Genomic DNA, 16,415 nt, shown 5'->3' with positions numbered 1-16,415 from the left:
TAACGTCACAGAAAATATAATAAAACGAATAATCATGTTGCACAACTGTTACAGACGCAAAGATTGATACACTAATTATTAGAGATTATTATTATTATTATTATTATTATTATTATTATTATTATTATTATTATTATTACTAGAAAACTTGATACAGTTCTTACATTATCGTGATTGCGTTCTCCGTTTATAATAATTACATTTACATCCAATAACATCTATCAGATATGGCAAAAACATAATCACTCCTGTGTGGGGGTGGGGGGGGGGAAACATTTACCTACAAAATTTATATTACATTTTAAAGCAAGTTTTGAAATGGTAAACATCTATGATGTTACTACACAGTTCATCACTGTAACAAGAACGAATGTCTAACGCTCGGCTTATACCGTTCGAGGATTTATCGCTCGTGACAATTTACCCATCATGTATGTGCGCTACCTGTCGGATTATGCTATGAACTACTTGGAGCTCGAGTGAAAACGTCCGATGCAGACCTCTGATGCCTACAGATTTTTGCTGTCATGGTTAACGTTGTGTGCACACACAGTTTTGCCACATTAGTTTCAATAATGAATAAAATTGTAAACCTGTAGAGAATTTCGCCGAACAAAACAAACACATACACACGGATGCATATACATAAAATTGTTTTGTAAGACTTCTTTCATTTTGTGCAAACAATTTTAAGCTCGACAATAGATTGAATTGCGATCCGAAGGTCAAGATAGAAATAGTTCCGGTTCAATGTCAAAAGCTTGAAAATAAATTACTATATTATCCTTTAAATACATAAGGAAGAGACTCAAATTGCTTTTGTTGTAGTTTTCCACAAGCGTGGCTTGCTTGTAGAATCCTCGAGGGCTGATCACGATCCCATCTGGCGGCCGGAACACGAATTCTGCAATAATTGCACAGTACGTAACTACGGGCGACGAGACAGCCGAACATAGACTCCCTCATTATCTTCAACTGTTTCCAATTTGATGGATTGCAGCCTTCCATTCCCTCACGTGGAGAATCTTCCAACTACGGATTTCATTAACTCATAAATAAATATGAAGCTAATGTGCCTCCATAAGTACGGGCGTCTGTTACATCGATTCGTAGGATTAAAAGCCATTTGATTAAGAATTAACGTTAAGTATCAGGTTCTCATTTTACAGACTTCTTACATTTCAATGCTCAAAATTAAAGAAGAAAACGAACTGAAGTCTATGTCTGACTTCAAGAGCCGTGTATAGAGACAGATTTCTGATATAATTTAGTGGCTTAACTTCACATAATATTTATTTCCCTCCATCTCCGTTTCCTTTCTTCTTATCCACATCCTTTTATTTAATCCTTCTTCTGAACATATTCCTTCTGAATCTCTTCCTTCCCCTCATCATTCCTATATTTACGATAATAATCATCTTCCTTTCCTTTCACAATCATACTCTTCTATTTATTTTTTTATATTTTTCTTTCCTTCCCTTCGATCCTAATATTTTATTTATATTTCCCTTTCATCTTCCCCTCATCATCGTCATCGATTTTCAATATCATCGTCATGGTCGCCATCTTCGTTTCCATATATTATCTTAGTATTCCTCTTCAAATCCTCTTCGAGCAATTACTTTCCTTATTATGTTCATTTTAAATTATATCTCTTCTTATATATTTTCTTCATCATTCACAATGAATTTTAACTCTTTCTTCTTTTTGTTATTCAGCCTACGTGTCATATTCTTTGTTCTCTTACCTTTTCCTGTTTCTTATCCTTTAATAATTTTGCTCTACATATTCCTTCTCATCTTTCTCTCCTTAACCACTGTCGTATACCTATTGTATATTCCCTACTAATTATTTTCTTAGTCATTGTCATGGACTTATTTTCCCGCCTTGTTTTTCGCCTTAATAATATTATAGATTTATTAATTTGTCCTACAGAATAATATCTGTAATATTGACAATTAACATTTGAGGAGAAAAATTCGCTCTGGCTCCGGGGATCGAACCCGGGTTCTTGGTTCTACATACCAAGCGCTCTGACCACTGAGCTACGCCGAATTCAATCCACAGCACTAGACCGAACCCTTCTCCTTCAATGTTTCCCTTTGTGGCCTGACTGCAAGTTAGGCATATATGTTGACGTATATGTCCAATGTCAACTGCCATTATATTCGGAGCGCACTCAGTTGAGTGACTTGTTTGGCCGGGATTCCGCAGTTACGTGCACAGTAATCTGTACACACATATGCACTGCAGCTATGAGAATATTATAGATTTATTAATTTGTCCTACAGAATGATATCTGTAATAATGACAATTAATATTCAAGGAGAAAAATTGAGGGAGGAGGGTTCGGTCCGGCGCTGTGGATTGAATTCGGCGTAGCTCAGTGGTCAGAGCGCTTGGTACGTAGAACCAAGAACCTGGGTTCGATCCCCGGCGCCGGAGCGAATTTTTCTCCTCAAATATTAATTATCTTAATAATAGTCATATAATCATTGTTCCATCTTAACGCTTCCCTCCTAATCATTCTTGTTAATTATTTTCCCATCTTAAGTTTTTATTCTTAAAAATTGCTTTATTACATACTAGCCGTACCCGTGCGCTCCGCTTCACCCGTTAGAAATAAATATAAAGTAATTATATAATTAAAATAGAACATTTGATCCAGGGAACATTCGTGTTTGATATAAGGGTAAATCGTTTATTATATTACTTAATTTAAATTGAATTAAAAAATTTAAATGCGATCATTTTGATCCAGAGACCACTCATTTGGTCATAAAAATTAGTTTGGGAAATATACAGGAAACGAATACCTATACAGAATAGCCTATCAAGTTTTCTGTGCATAAGAATCTATTTTAATCTTACCTGTCCTCGATTCACTAAGAAGTTACTGTGATAACATATGATTATGTCCATCTAGAGAAGCTACACTTTCCAATGGTGAATTAATAATTAATTATACAAATCGGTTAATTTAGCTTCCGATATTACTTCATAGAAACGCAGAAACATTATCTGTAGGCTTTCATAGCTTTCGATTATTGCTGTCCAAGGCCCCTTATAGACGAAGTCATTTGTTTTTTAATTCATTACACGGCCTTAGATGGCAGTTATTTTAATTTTAAAACCCATTTATCTCATTAAATATCAGTCCTATTAAAATTTTTCAAGGAATAAAACTTATCGCAAATTATATTTAAAGAAACTTTTGTTATGTAACATTTTTCATAAAAATCAATAATAAGCGAAAATATTTCGATTTATTTAATTCAGGCCCCCTTATAACCCCCCTTTTAAATAATGTATTTTGAATGCCATATAGCCTAAAATCTAAGTTACAACGAACTTAATTTATATTCCAATTTTCATCGAAATCCGTTCAGCCATTATCGCGTGAAAAGGTAACAAACATACATACAGACAGACAGACAGACAAACAAAAATTTAAAAAAAAATCGATTTTCGGTTTCAGGGTGGTTAATTATATATGTTAGGACCAATTATTTTTGGAAAATCGAAAATTACCAGAAACATTTCGGCTACAGATTTATTATTAGTATAGATTCTGACCCATTAATCTTTCATCTTAATTACTGTATACTCATTTTGTATGTAAAGAGAGAGAGAGAGAGAGAGAGAGAGAAAGAGAGAGAGAGTGTGTGTGTGTATGTGTGTGTGTGTGTGCGTACGTATTATTACAATTTCCCAAAAAAACAGTAAAGCATGAAAAAAGAAAATAGAGATAAAAACAACGAAGGAAGTAAGAAGTCTTAAACAAAAAATGAAGGCATAGGTAAAAAATTACAAAACTTAAAATGAGACAAAAACGCAAAGTGAATGAAGGGACAAGGACAAGAAATAGGCTACAGAAGTAAAAGACACTCATTAACGAAGAAAAAGAGGAAATGAGGGAAGTAAGAAAAATAAGTAGGAATGGTGAAATACACAATTAATGGGGAAAAGATGAAGAAACAGTACGTAGAGAAAAGAACAGCATCAAAGAAAAAGTTGAGAAAGGATGCAAAAAATACGCATTACAAAAGAAGTAAGAAAGAGAAGGGAAGAGACGAAAATTATTGAATGTTATCATGTATTATATAACTTAACTGTGGTGTAAGAAAGTCGGGTCTGTCTCCAATTGAAGATCGCCTCCCGACGGTTGATGGACATGACGTCACGGAGCTGGGTTCCGTCCCACACCAGGAATGTTGATTGCGAAGAAATTACTTAGAGGTGTGCATACATTACGGAGCTCTGATTTAAATATCTGATGTCAAGCGCAACGCATCTTCCAATTTGGTTCGATTAGCATAATCCACTTGCAATGACGAAACAGCGCATAAAAAATAGTTACACAATCTATTAGACCTTACAGATGTAAGCGTGAGTATGTGGGACATCACTCCACTTTTTTTTTCTTTTTAATTCGCTCTTCTTATGAAATATTCATGGCAGCGCGTCCGTCTGTACATCAAACTTAATTTTAAAGCATATGAACTTACATCTGTGAAACCACGCGTAAAGTAGGAAACCTCAGTACTAGTGCACAATTTTAAGATAAATAGTGTTATTACAGGTGCATATTCTTTATCATTTTATTCTTTAGACATAAAATGTTAAAAGGTTTTACGAATTACGTTAGTTTTTCACATAAAGACCATTTCGAAGAATGGACTCCATTCAAAGTGGAAGAGATGATTGGTGGAGTATTATGATTAGACTAGAGAGAATACTCTACGAAAGCCGCCTCAATCCTTTCTTTATTGTAAATGTCCCTGACATACAAAATCGTATTCTTCGCTTGCCTTAAGCAAATCTAGCTGAATGACTCACTAAATTGCAATATGCCAAAAAATAACGCTGATGGTAGTAGAAGTATTAATAGAAATGGCAGTTGTAGTAGAGAACGAAACTGTAAAAAGATAGTAGCGTTCGGAAAATAAAAAATAATAAAGACTAGAACAAAAAGAAAAAGAAAACTGCGATAAAAAAGAACAAATAAGGACAGGAGGAGAAGCTATCTGTAATAGAAGAGGAGATTATTATGAAAAAATCTCAGAAACAGATGGTGAAGATACAGTGGGAGCGGTACTGTAAAATAATACAATGGTACCGCATAGGAAAAAAAATACTGTAAATGGTGAAATGATAGGATCTACTGTAAATGGAAAAATTGCTATATTGTAAAAAGTAATTATATTTTAAATTAAGTTAATTATATTGCAAAATAAAATTATGCTACAAAAGAAGAAATTATGCCGTAGAATGAAGAAGTTATGTTGCAAACAGAAGAAATTGTTGCAAAAACAAAATTACATTATAATAGAAGAAATTATATTGTATAAGAAGAAATGATATTATATTGTAGAAGAATAAATTATATTGTAAAAGAAAAAAAATATGTTGTAAAAGAAGAAACTACGTTGTAAAAGGAGAAACTGTGTTGTAATGGAAGAAATTTTATTGTCGACGAAGAAATTATATTGCAAAATGAAATTATATTACAATAAAATAAGAAATCATATTGTGAACTAAGAATTGAAGATCTTAAAAAATGAAATGGCATTTGAAAAGAAAATAATAGTAGTAAAGGAGCTAGTAGTGGAAATTAAGTAGAGAAAGAGAAAGAAGTTGAAAATGATAATCAAGATTATACGCAAATATTTTGCAGTAACAGTAACGAATATAAACGACATTCAGGAGGAAATTAAACGCAGAATAAGTGTGGAAATGTTTATTATTATTCGGTTGAGAAACTTTTGTCATCAGTCTGTTCTCAAAAAAGCTGAAAGTTAGAATTTATAAAACAGTTATATTACCGGTTGTTCTGTATGGTTGTGAAACTTGCACTCTTACTTTGAGAGAGGAACAGAGATTAAGAGTGTTTGAGAATAAATTGCTTAGGAAAATATTTGGGGCAAAGAGAGATGAAGTTACAGGAGAATTGAGAAAGTTACACAATGCGGAACTGCACGCATTGTATTCTTCACCTGACATAATTAGGAACATTTAATCCAGACGCTTGAGTTGGGCAGGGCATGTAGCACGTATGGGCGAATCTAGAAATGCATATAGGGTATTAGTTGGGAGGCCGGAGCGAGAAAGATCTTTGGGGAGGCCGAGACGTAGATGAGAGGATAATATTAAAATGGATTTGAGAGAGGTGCTATATGATTGTAGAGAATGGATTAATCTTGCTCAGAATAGGGCGGGCTTATGTGAGGGCGGCAATGAACCTTCGGGTTCCTTAAAAGCCGTAAGTAAGTAATAACAAAATTTCTTTGTGTAGTTGCTGAACTCTTCGAGCTATGGGAAGAGGACGAATTAAAATATTAAAAGAGGAAAAATAAAAGAATCGGAAGAAACGGATAATGGGAAATTCAAACGATAAATATTTGTTGAAAAAGCTTTACAAAAACTTACATTGGAATTGACGTAATCAGATGCTCTGACAGATATGTGAAACGTTTCGGTTATTCTAACGAGTCATTTTCAAGACTGTAGGTTTAACAGCTAGCGCTAATAGAATCCTGAAGCAGACCCCAGTGTACTTGTAGCTCGACCAGAATCCCAGAAGATGCGAAGCACTGATTCAAACCGACGGACATTAATTGACTTTCAGAGCAGGTAGTTGGTGGACCTTGACCATATCTTTCTGCTTCATTTGGCGACCAGAATATTCGACACAGATTATCTGCCCCACAACACTGCAGCGTCCAGAGGCGGCTTCTGCGCTGTCAATGATCTCCACCTGGCTCAGTCTCGAGGCCTTATTTGCGCAGGACACGCTGTACTGACTCTCAAAACACGTCCGGTTGTAAAGTGATGTTGCTATAGTTATCTTTGACAGCAATAAATAATCAGACATTTATGTAGTAGCCAATAATTTTGTGAACCGGTTGCTGTACGACGGTGCTATGTATTGCAGCACACAATGAATTGTAGCGTCATTTATTTACTGTCCATTGACAATATGAAATCAATCTACGCCCGTGTAAATGTAAACAATGTTAGTCACAGTTGTAGTAAATAGCGCGGCAATTAATATCGCGAATATTAAAACACCTTAAGTCTTGAAAAATGCATTAATCCATTGATTTAACACATAATATATACTAAACTATTATAGAGGTGAAAGTATTATAGAAAATGTCAAGGTAATCGATATGCGCACAAGCTGCAAAAGCGAAACAAAGAAACAGGAGCTGCAAGATGGCAGTATCTCTGCGTGAAAATGCAATTGTTGAGAAGCGATTCGTTGTGCGAATTTTGAGCAGAAGATCTGGCAGCAAAGGACATTCATAAAGAAATGCTGCCCATGTACAATCTGATCCGTCTGGGTATGGATAATATTAATTTATTATTATAAAGCTATTATGATAGTAGGAAAAATTTCTTGCTCGTTATATTATGATTAAAAGATGCGAGTTTCCATACATGACAATTCTGCAGTGCTTGGAAAAAGTGACATAAGTCAGTTTCCGCAAACCTTTTTTGATAATTTGTTGACAACTTACACTGGTTTATGTCCATTTAATTTTTTTCTGTATGATTTCTGCAGTGCTTGGAGAAAGTGACATAAGTCAGTTTCCACAAACCTTTTTTGATAATTTATTGACAACTTACGGAACATCTGCTCGCTTGGAAAACAATAGAGGGACATCATTTTATTTTTACTAACATTTTTAATATTAACCTGTCTATACCTTTAGAGAACCGGAAACACCGCTTGCTCCCCCCTCCAAGACTGGAGTTCGATGATACTGGCGTAAAACACAAATCACTCTACTAGGTATAGGAAGGAAGAAAAGTAGTTCATCCATTTACGTAAACTAGAAAATATCGCGATTTTGAGTTTGATAATTTTCATTAGGTTTTTCTTTAATCAAAGTACAGTACTGTATTAACAATAAGTGTTTTTACTCACGAAGTGAGTTATCCATGCGAACGTAATCATTACGCGGTGTATATTATACTGTCTACAGCACATTAGCGTACAATATAGAGAAAGAAGTTAAATTGGAAAATAATCATAATATGAATTTTGAAAATGGTGGCCGTTCATTTCGATACAGGCTTCAGTTCTTTTGTGCATATTATCGCACTATAGACTATTGCATCTAATTCCAATTGCCAGTTTCGTCCTTCGTACTAGTAACTCATGTTGAAATAATTCTATACCTACTCTACGTACTGTTAATTCAATCTTCACTTCTGCCCGACCCGAAAATATAAAATTACTCACACATGCTATCTACTGTCCGTCCAAGTGGTTATGCCGCAGGATTGTAGAAAGGGAGGAAATCACGTGACAGTTAATTACTTAACGAGGCCCTTCTATTTAAGTTAAATTAAACAGCTGTATAATATTACGTAAACGCCAAATTCCTAAGAGAAATTAATGTTTTCAGAAAAGAGCTAAGACAGCCCAGCTTTTACAGAGTAGCGAGCAGAAGCAGGTGGGGGAAATTGGGATGCGACGTAGGCAAACGGAAAGTACCTGTGCGAAAATATGATTCAATATTGAAAGCTCTTTCGTCACTGGAAAACGCGAACATATTTCTGGAACGTATTATACTCAGTAACTCAGTACTGCTTACTATCTGCTGTCTTGGCTCTGTGTGGAGTTGGAACTTCATTAGTAGAAGGGATGGGAGTGAAGTACATTAAAAAACTCAGGTACAATAAAAATTGAAGTAAAAATAAAATGATGTCCCTGTAAATAAGTATTTCTCCCATTACAATAATTCATACAGAAAAAAATCAAATAGACATAAATCAGTGTAAGTCGTCAATAAATTATCAAAAATGGTTAATAGAAACTGACTTATGTCACTTTTCCCAAGCACTGCAGAATTATTGTATTGGGAGAAATATGTATGTATTTTTTTCCAAGCGAGCAGATGTTCCGTAAGTTGTCAATAAATTATCAAAAGAGGTTTGCGGAAACTGACGTATGTGACTTTTCCCGAGCACTGCAGAATTAACAATGCATAATCTGAAAGGACAAATGAAACTCGTAGATCAGGGATGAGATGATATTAGCTCCCAATCACGGTAGAAGAGCTCGACCTTGATCACGGGCGCATAGCGCATCCACTGTAACGTAGAAACAGGGATGTACATGCACTTGCAGCGAATAAAGGCAGCAATTATTACAATAACTTGCGTTACTAAATTTCTGGCTATGTAATAGGGCTAATTACTCAGCTATTTAATATACATGTACATATATAAACAAATCGCAAAGGGAAGGGTGTTAGGAACAAAAAGAGAAATAGGAAAAGTTAATTGTATGTAAACCATTTTCTTGTTAAAAGCAATTATTTATTATGTAAATAGCCTACTTCACTTCATTGGTTAGGAGAAACTAATAGGGTCTACCTGCTCGACGTGTGTGATCTCTAAGTACTTTTGAGTATCTGTTGAAAAAATAATAACGACAATATTGATTGTATGATTGTGAAAATGTAGTCCTTACTCTCCAGTCGTGATTATGTAATGAGTTTTCTTATAGTGATTTGTGAGATGCACATAAAAAAATTGATTAAATTAAGATATTGAGAGCCATCATAATTTTTGGGGTCAATCATTTAAGGGGATGTGTATGACTTTTAAAACTTCCACAATTTTCAGCCAGAAATTTGTGAAATTTAAACTATATAAACAGATCTATAATAATATCTGTACAAAATTTGGTACAATTAGGTCTAATAGTTTTGAAATTATATTTTTAAGTATATTTTATATTGACGTTACTAAAAAAAAGCTCCTTGCATCAAAGTTTTCAAAATGTTCAGTTCATATTTGCTCAAAATCTTGAAAATAGTTATTGGAATAAAAGTGAATTGGTTTTTTGAGCTTAGTAATAGTATAAGTTAAAGTGCAATCAAAGATAAAATATTATTTCTAAATTAAAGAAACACGTAGTCTAATAAAAGTAAATATCCAGAAACAAGCAACAAGTAAAACATCAACAATACATTTAAAATAAAGAAATAAAAGGAATCTAGATACAATCTACTGATCCAAATGTAAATTAATTTATCTTCGATATCAATTCCGAAATCAATTTATTTCTCTCTTCTCCTGAATAATGCCTATATATTATTTTAATATTGCGTCTCATAATGCCGTTTTATGTTGCTTTTTTTTTTTTGCAAATGATATTTTTTTTTTACACAAACACTGGACTTCATCACCATGTTCGAAGCATAAATATTGTATCTTCCACTCTTCCTTGAAACTTTATTGTATGAGCGCTTTCGTTCCGTCATGATGCGCAGTGTTCTAAGATCTGTACATCCTTCAGCAATGTTTACAGGTAAAAGAGCTCCGAGCGCGCGCTGCGGGCATAAAATAGCTCTCGCTCGAAAGTACTACTGACCATCGCAAGACTGTCGTAGATGATTAAAATGCCTACTACAAATCAACAGCGGGCACAATGTGTTCTTTGGTATGCTAAATTTCACAATGTTAAAAGAGTTTAAATGGAATTTCGATGTGAGTATGGTATGCATGATGTACCTAAATACGATTCCATAATGTTGTGGTATCGAATGACACGGAAGTACCAGGATAAAATCCTTTGCAACATCTGTTTCGTCCACTGCCCAGACGAAGCCGGGCAACCCGGATGGAAGGTCAGCGAGCTAGCATTATAGCCACAGACCGGCAAAAGTGAGTAGGCCTATACTATTGAAGACAAATCATACTATTTTAATTAGTGCTTACAACTAAGATTCTAAACAGAATCCATATCTCACGGAAATCTTAAGGTTTATTTCGCAGGAATTGAACTTTTGCCAACTGAAAGCTATGTGCTTCGCGCTACAAATTTCACACATGAGAAGACTCCCACTCATGAATTAAGTTCGACATCGCAAGAGATAAATTCGGTCACTCGCACTTCGAGGCTTGTGGAAGTGTTTGAGACCGTTGAGCAGGCCTCAAATCAGCTGCAGCGCTCCGTTATTACTCACTCGCCGTGTTAAATTGTGCGTAACAGGTAAACGCGGGCAACAGGTGATTTATTTACGAGTAATAACAGACGGCCCGCGACCAACAGACACGACTTCCCGCTCCACTGGTCTCTCATCAAAACAGTTTCAAAATAGTTGTCTGTCTCCGTTATTATAGAGGCAGATAAACTGCCACGATTCCTTCGATTCAGTATATTTATAAAACTTTCATCTAGGACAGCATTTACACTTTCTCGTTTAATAATAATAATAATAATAATAATAATAATAATAATAATAATAATAATAATAATAATAATAATAAATAATAATAATAAATAATAATAATAATAATAATAATAATAATATTATTATTATTATTATTATTATTATTATTATTATTATTATCATCATCATCACCGAATCTCCAAAATGTATAAATAAACATATTATAAGTTACTTGAGGTGTGTCGGGGTTTTAGTTAAAAAGTAATAACTAAACATACTCTAATATAGAAGAATACAAATACTTTCATAACCTTAAAAAAATAACAACTGAAACTGAGAAAATTTATCTAACAGTAAAGTGCAACAAACATTTTGTAAAGAGAAGGACAACGCATTATTACATTCATATAAATGTGATGTTAATTTTCATAAATGAGGATTTATTATTAAAAAAAATTACATAACTTGTAACTTTTTATTATTATCTTTATTTTTTCTAATGGCAGGTAATTGACTGTTTGTCAAGATGAGATGATGGAGATTCATTGGGATGCCATAGGAAAATCCTCTGCTACCTGGACCATCTTGCCCAACCTAAGTCATAAATTGGGGTATACAGGGGATTGAACCAGGATTCATAGGATTATTAGTGCAGTGCTAGTCACTGGACCGCCGTGATGGTACTATTATTATTATTATTATTATTATTATTATTATTATTATTATTATTATTATTATTATTATTATTATTGTTCATACTGGTCTATAATTATATTGACAGGAATGAAGAACGTAAAGTTTGATATTAATACTTGTTCTTCTCAGTTTCTTGTAACTTGAAACATCTGTGGTCTCTAGCTTTGAAACCCGATACAGAAGGCTTTAACTTGAAAATTGTAAGAGTATTATATATTTCATGTTAGTCAGAAATAAAATATTTGATACGCAGAAACAGATATTAAGAAGAGTGAGTGATTACAAGCTATTTTGACGTCAATTAATTTTGTGAATATTATAATTGCATTTGCCTTCCAGTCATACTCAGTATTTTACTCGGTTATAAATTATTTTTCATACACGCTTGAAATATCGGTTCTTCTCCGCCATCTTGACGTGATTTATGCTCGTGAGTGTGTTTAGCGGGTATCAAGTGAAGCTGAATATAAGCTAATCGATATTCAGTTGTCATCATTAGTAAACCCGAAGACAAGCATGCACGGAATAGTTTTCAGTCCGTTTGCTCAGAGGTCAGGACTTCGAGGAATCCTCTGATAATAAAGTGCAAGATACCTTGGTTCGTATACCATCGAGGAAAATTAATATAGGCTACACTAACCTTCAAATAGTCCAGCATTTTGATTATTTTATTTCACTTCAACGGATAAATTACACTGTAACTTATTATTGTAATTGCGCAAAAAATCTATTGTGACATTTTTGCAGAAACAGATGTCTTTAACATTCATAAAACCGAAAAATTAGTTTTGGGTGCAATTCCTCTTCCAGTATTGGGCTCATTCTGTTCACTTTCATTGTCCACCACAGCGGTGACCAAAGCGAGTGTCGTGATTACATCGTGTAATCACAGACATTCAAACGGGTACCAGGAGTTTCCTGTACATTGCTGTGTGTTTCATTCACGCACTGAAGGCAAGCAGTGGCGGTATCATGTCGCTCTACAAACTCTGTCTCTACAAACAGTAAGAGGTCGTTTCGTAAAGAATGAGAAGGAGAACTTTTTTGTTGTTCTGTCGGACAAAATGTAATAGCCTATGTTTACTTTCCTCAACGGTTCAATTAAGAGTAACTTATATAGAAACATTAATTGCCACGCTGAATAATGTATTATTATTATTATTATTATTATTATTATTATTATTACTGACCACTAAGTATGTGTTTCTATAATTCTTCTGTACGTGCATAAATATTGATATTTTTAGATCTTCTGCTTAGAAGGATAAAATTGTTAGGTTTTATCTCAATTTTAATCTTTTTAATCTTTAGATGAGGGTAACTATTTATTAGTTATTCATTTAATAATAATATCGTAGAAAAACTGATTTAATATTAAGTGACAACGAACTGTTAAACGCCAGGAATTGACATGTCTTAAATCATAGCCAGGAAGAGAAAGATGACATAAATAAATGTAAGGAAGTCAGCTACCTAATGGGATTTGAAATATCTCGTGCTCTAAAGCCTTTTAATAGAACAGAATTTCTCAATAGAGTAATGATTAAAATAGCTTAAATAACTTGTCCATAAGAAGTTTTTAATTTTGAAAAACTACGAATTTCATGACAAAATATCGAGAGAAGAATTTAGAAAATTCCTAATTATATTAAAGAAGAAGTTAAAAAAAAGGCAAGAAAAGTCGTATATTATTCACTGGCTCTTGATGACAGCAGTGACATTACTGATACAGCAAAGCGGGATTGAGCAAGATGTTAGTACAGGAACCACCACTGGTTGTAGTTTTCATACCAAGTACCTTTCCTCCGTCTGTTACTTTATAAACTGTCTGTTGCGTGTAATCACTGCCATTCGAGTTTTGGTCACCGCTAGTTACCAGAAGGTTTACACACCCCTTGAGAATTAGCAGAGTATCATTTCCGCGTTAATCCGAACAACTTTCGTAGCAACAGGTTGTCACGTGCCGCATCCCCTCTCTGTTGCCGGGCGATGCGATATTAGAGAGCAGGAAATGGTGTCTCTGCTACGACCAAATCCCGCTATTACGCCTTTAACCTGATCCAGTTCTACATCAGAGATCTATTGACGCAACGTTTCCTTCTAGCTTCGAAACATCCTTCAACGCGAAGTCGATACGAACCCGGCGATCTTGTAAGAAACTAGTGTAGATATACCTTGATCCGCAGAAACACAGTTTCTGCATGAATAGAGGAGATGGATTTTTGTCTGCATCATTAATCTACGAGTGACCATAGTCAAAGGCATCCTCTCTTTTTCCATTAATTTTTCTTGCATAACATTTAATATGGAGCGTTTTTCTGCGTAACACTCGAGAAAGACTGTAACAAAAATTATAGCACTGATCATTATGCCACTTGCTTCCATGCCACCACCAGTTTGTTAAAGAACTTCATTCATTCATTCATTCATTCATTCATTCATTCATTCATTCATTCATTCATTCATTCATTCATTCATTCATTCATTCATTCATTCATTCATTCGTTCGTTCTCGTTTGTTTTTATATTTACGTGCATCATATCATTTCCTGAAAGAAACCACCGACCTACACAAGATGTCGATTCCCATATAGGCAATTCCAATAATTACGATAACGTATAAATACATAAATAAATAAATAAATAAATAAATAAATAAATATATAAATAAATAAATAAATACATAAAGAAATAGATAAGTAAATATCCAAATAAATAAACACATAAATAAATAAACTACACAAAAAATAATAAATAATTGAATGAATGAATAAATAAATAAATAGAGAAACAAATAAATACATAACAATGGATAAGTAAATATTCAGATAAATAAGTACATCAATAAACTAAATAAAAAATAAAAAAATAATTGAATGAATAAATAAATAAATACATAAAATAGATAAGTAAATATCCGACTAAATGAATAAGTACATAAATAAATCAACTAAATAAAAATACATAAATAATTGAATGAATAAATAGATAAACAAATAAATACATAAAAATACATAAGTAAATATCAAAATAAATAAATATAGAAAATAAAAAATAAAAAAATAACTGAATGAAAGAATAAATAAATAAATAAATAGATAAACAAATAAATAAAAAATATAAGTAAATGTCCAAATAAATAAGTACATAAATAAATAAACTAAATAGAAAATAATAAATAATTTAATAAATATATATAAACAAATAAATATATAAGGAAATAGATAAGTAAATACCAAAATAAATAAGTACATAAATATATTAAATACAAAAATAATAAATAAATATTGAATAAATAAAAAAACTCATTAAATAAATAACGAAATAAACAAACTTACAAATGGTTTTTAGAGAACCCGGAGATTCACTGCCACTCTCACATACAGTAAGTCCGCCATCGGTCCCTGTCCTGAGTAAGATTAATCCAGTCCCTAGCATCATATCCCATCTCCCTCAAATGTATTTTAATATTATTCTCCCATCTACGTCTCGGTCTCCCCAAGTTATTTTTTCTTCAAGTCTCCCAACTAACACACTATACGCATTTCTGGTTTCGCCCATACGTGCGACATGCCCTGCCCATCTCAAACGTCTGGATTTAATGTTCCTAATTATACAATGCGTGCAGTTCTGCATTATGTAATCTTTTGGCGAATCCTCGGGCCTCACCTCATCTCACTACATCTCACTAAAATATTGTAGAAAATTGTAAAATTGTAGAAAATTGGAAAATTGTAAAATATTGTAAAAATTGTAATCGTAATCTTGTAAAATTTTGACTTGTTCCACATCTTAAAGCTTCGTTGCTAATGTAAGATCTATGGAATAGCTACAATAAATGAAATGAAATGAAACTTCCTCCATTGTCCTGTAACTTCATCCCTCTTAGCTCCAAATATTTTCTTAAGCATGTTATTCTTGACACACTTAATCTCTTTTCCGGTCTCAAATGTGAGTCCAAGTAAATTACTAAATAAATAAGTTAATGAATGAATGAATGATTTAATTAATTAATTAATTAATTAATTAATGAACAACTGGATAAATAAATGAACGAATACATAAATGAACAGAGAAATAATAAATAGTTAAATAAAAAAATAAATAGTTAAATAAATAAATGACAAAATAAACGCGAATAGTATACAATACATAAATGCTTACTTTTGGTTCCTGAGAATTAAGGAACGTTTTTTTTACGCGTCTTACCTTTTATCTTCGAATAAACAGGGTATTTTAATGTAAAGATTCTTTGAGGCAGAACAGGATTTTATTCTAGTCATGAAGCAGATGAAAAAAATTACGATTATCTACATACCAATCTCAAACTATTGACTCTAAAATTCATACAAGCCGCTTCTGTGAGAGTTGAGTATGAAAAATTATTACATCACGTCAAAGGAATTCCTACCGTAACGTTGGCAGCGCCTGCAGGGGCCAACTTGTGAGCAATGATCTCGTTTTCTGGTCTAGTTGCAATTATTGAAATGATGAAAACTAGCAGACAGATAAACGGACGGACAG

At 33.2% G+C, this 16,415-nt stretch overlaps 1 protein-coding gene and 1 non-coding gene across 6 annotated transcripts in view; one reads left to right on the top strand and one right to left on the bottom strand.

The window, feature by feature from the left end:
- Positions 1-16,415, bottom strand: part of Nox (NADPH oxidase) — an 804,684-nt gene that overhangs the window by 537,776 nt on the left and 250,493 nt on the right. The gene's annotated exons all lie outside the window — the stretch shown is intronic.
- On the top strand, positions 2,373-2,445 carry TRNAT-CGU (transfer RNA threonine (anticodon CGU)). The gene has a single exon. It is a non-coding gene; the product is annotated as a tRNA-Thr (tRNA).

Source organism: Periplaneta americana, chromosome 5, assembly GCF_040183065.1.
Source record: "Periplaneta americana isolate PAMFEO1 chromosome 5, P.americana_PAMFEO1_priV1, whole genome shotgun sequence".
Lineage (NCBI taxonomy): Eukaryota > Metazoa > Arthropoda > Insecta > Blattodea > Blattidae > Periplaneta > Periplaneta americana.
The sequence above is the reverse complement of the archived record's forward strand: the minus strand, read 5'-3'. Positions and strand labels throughout refer to the sequence as shown.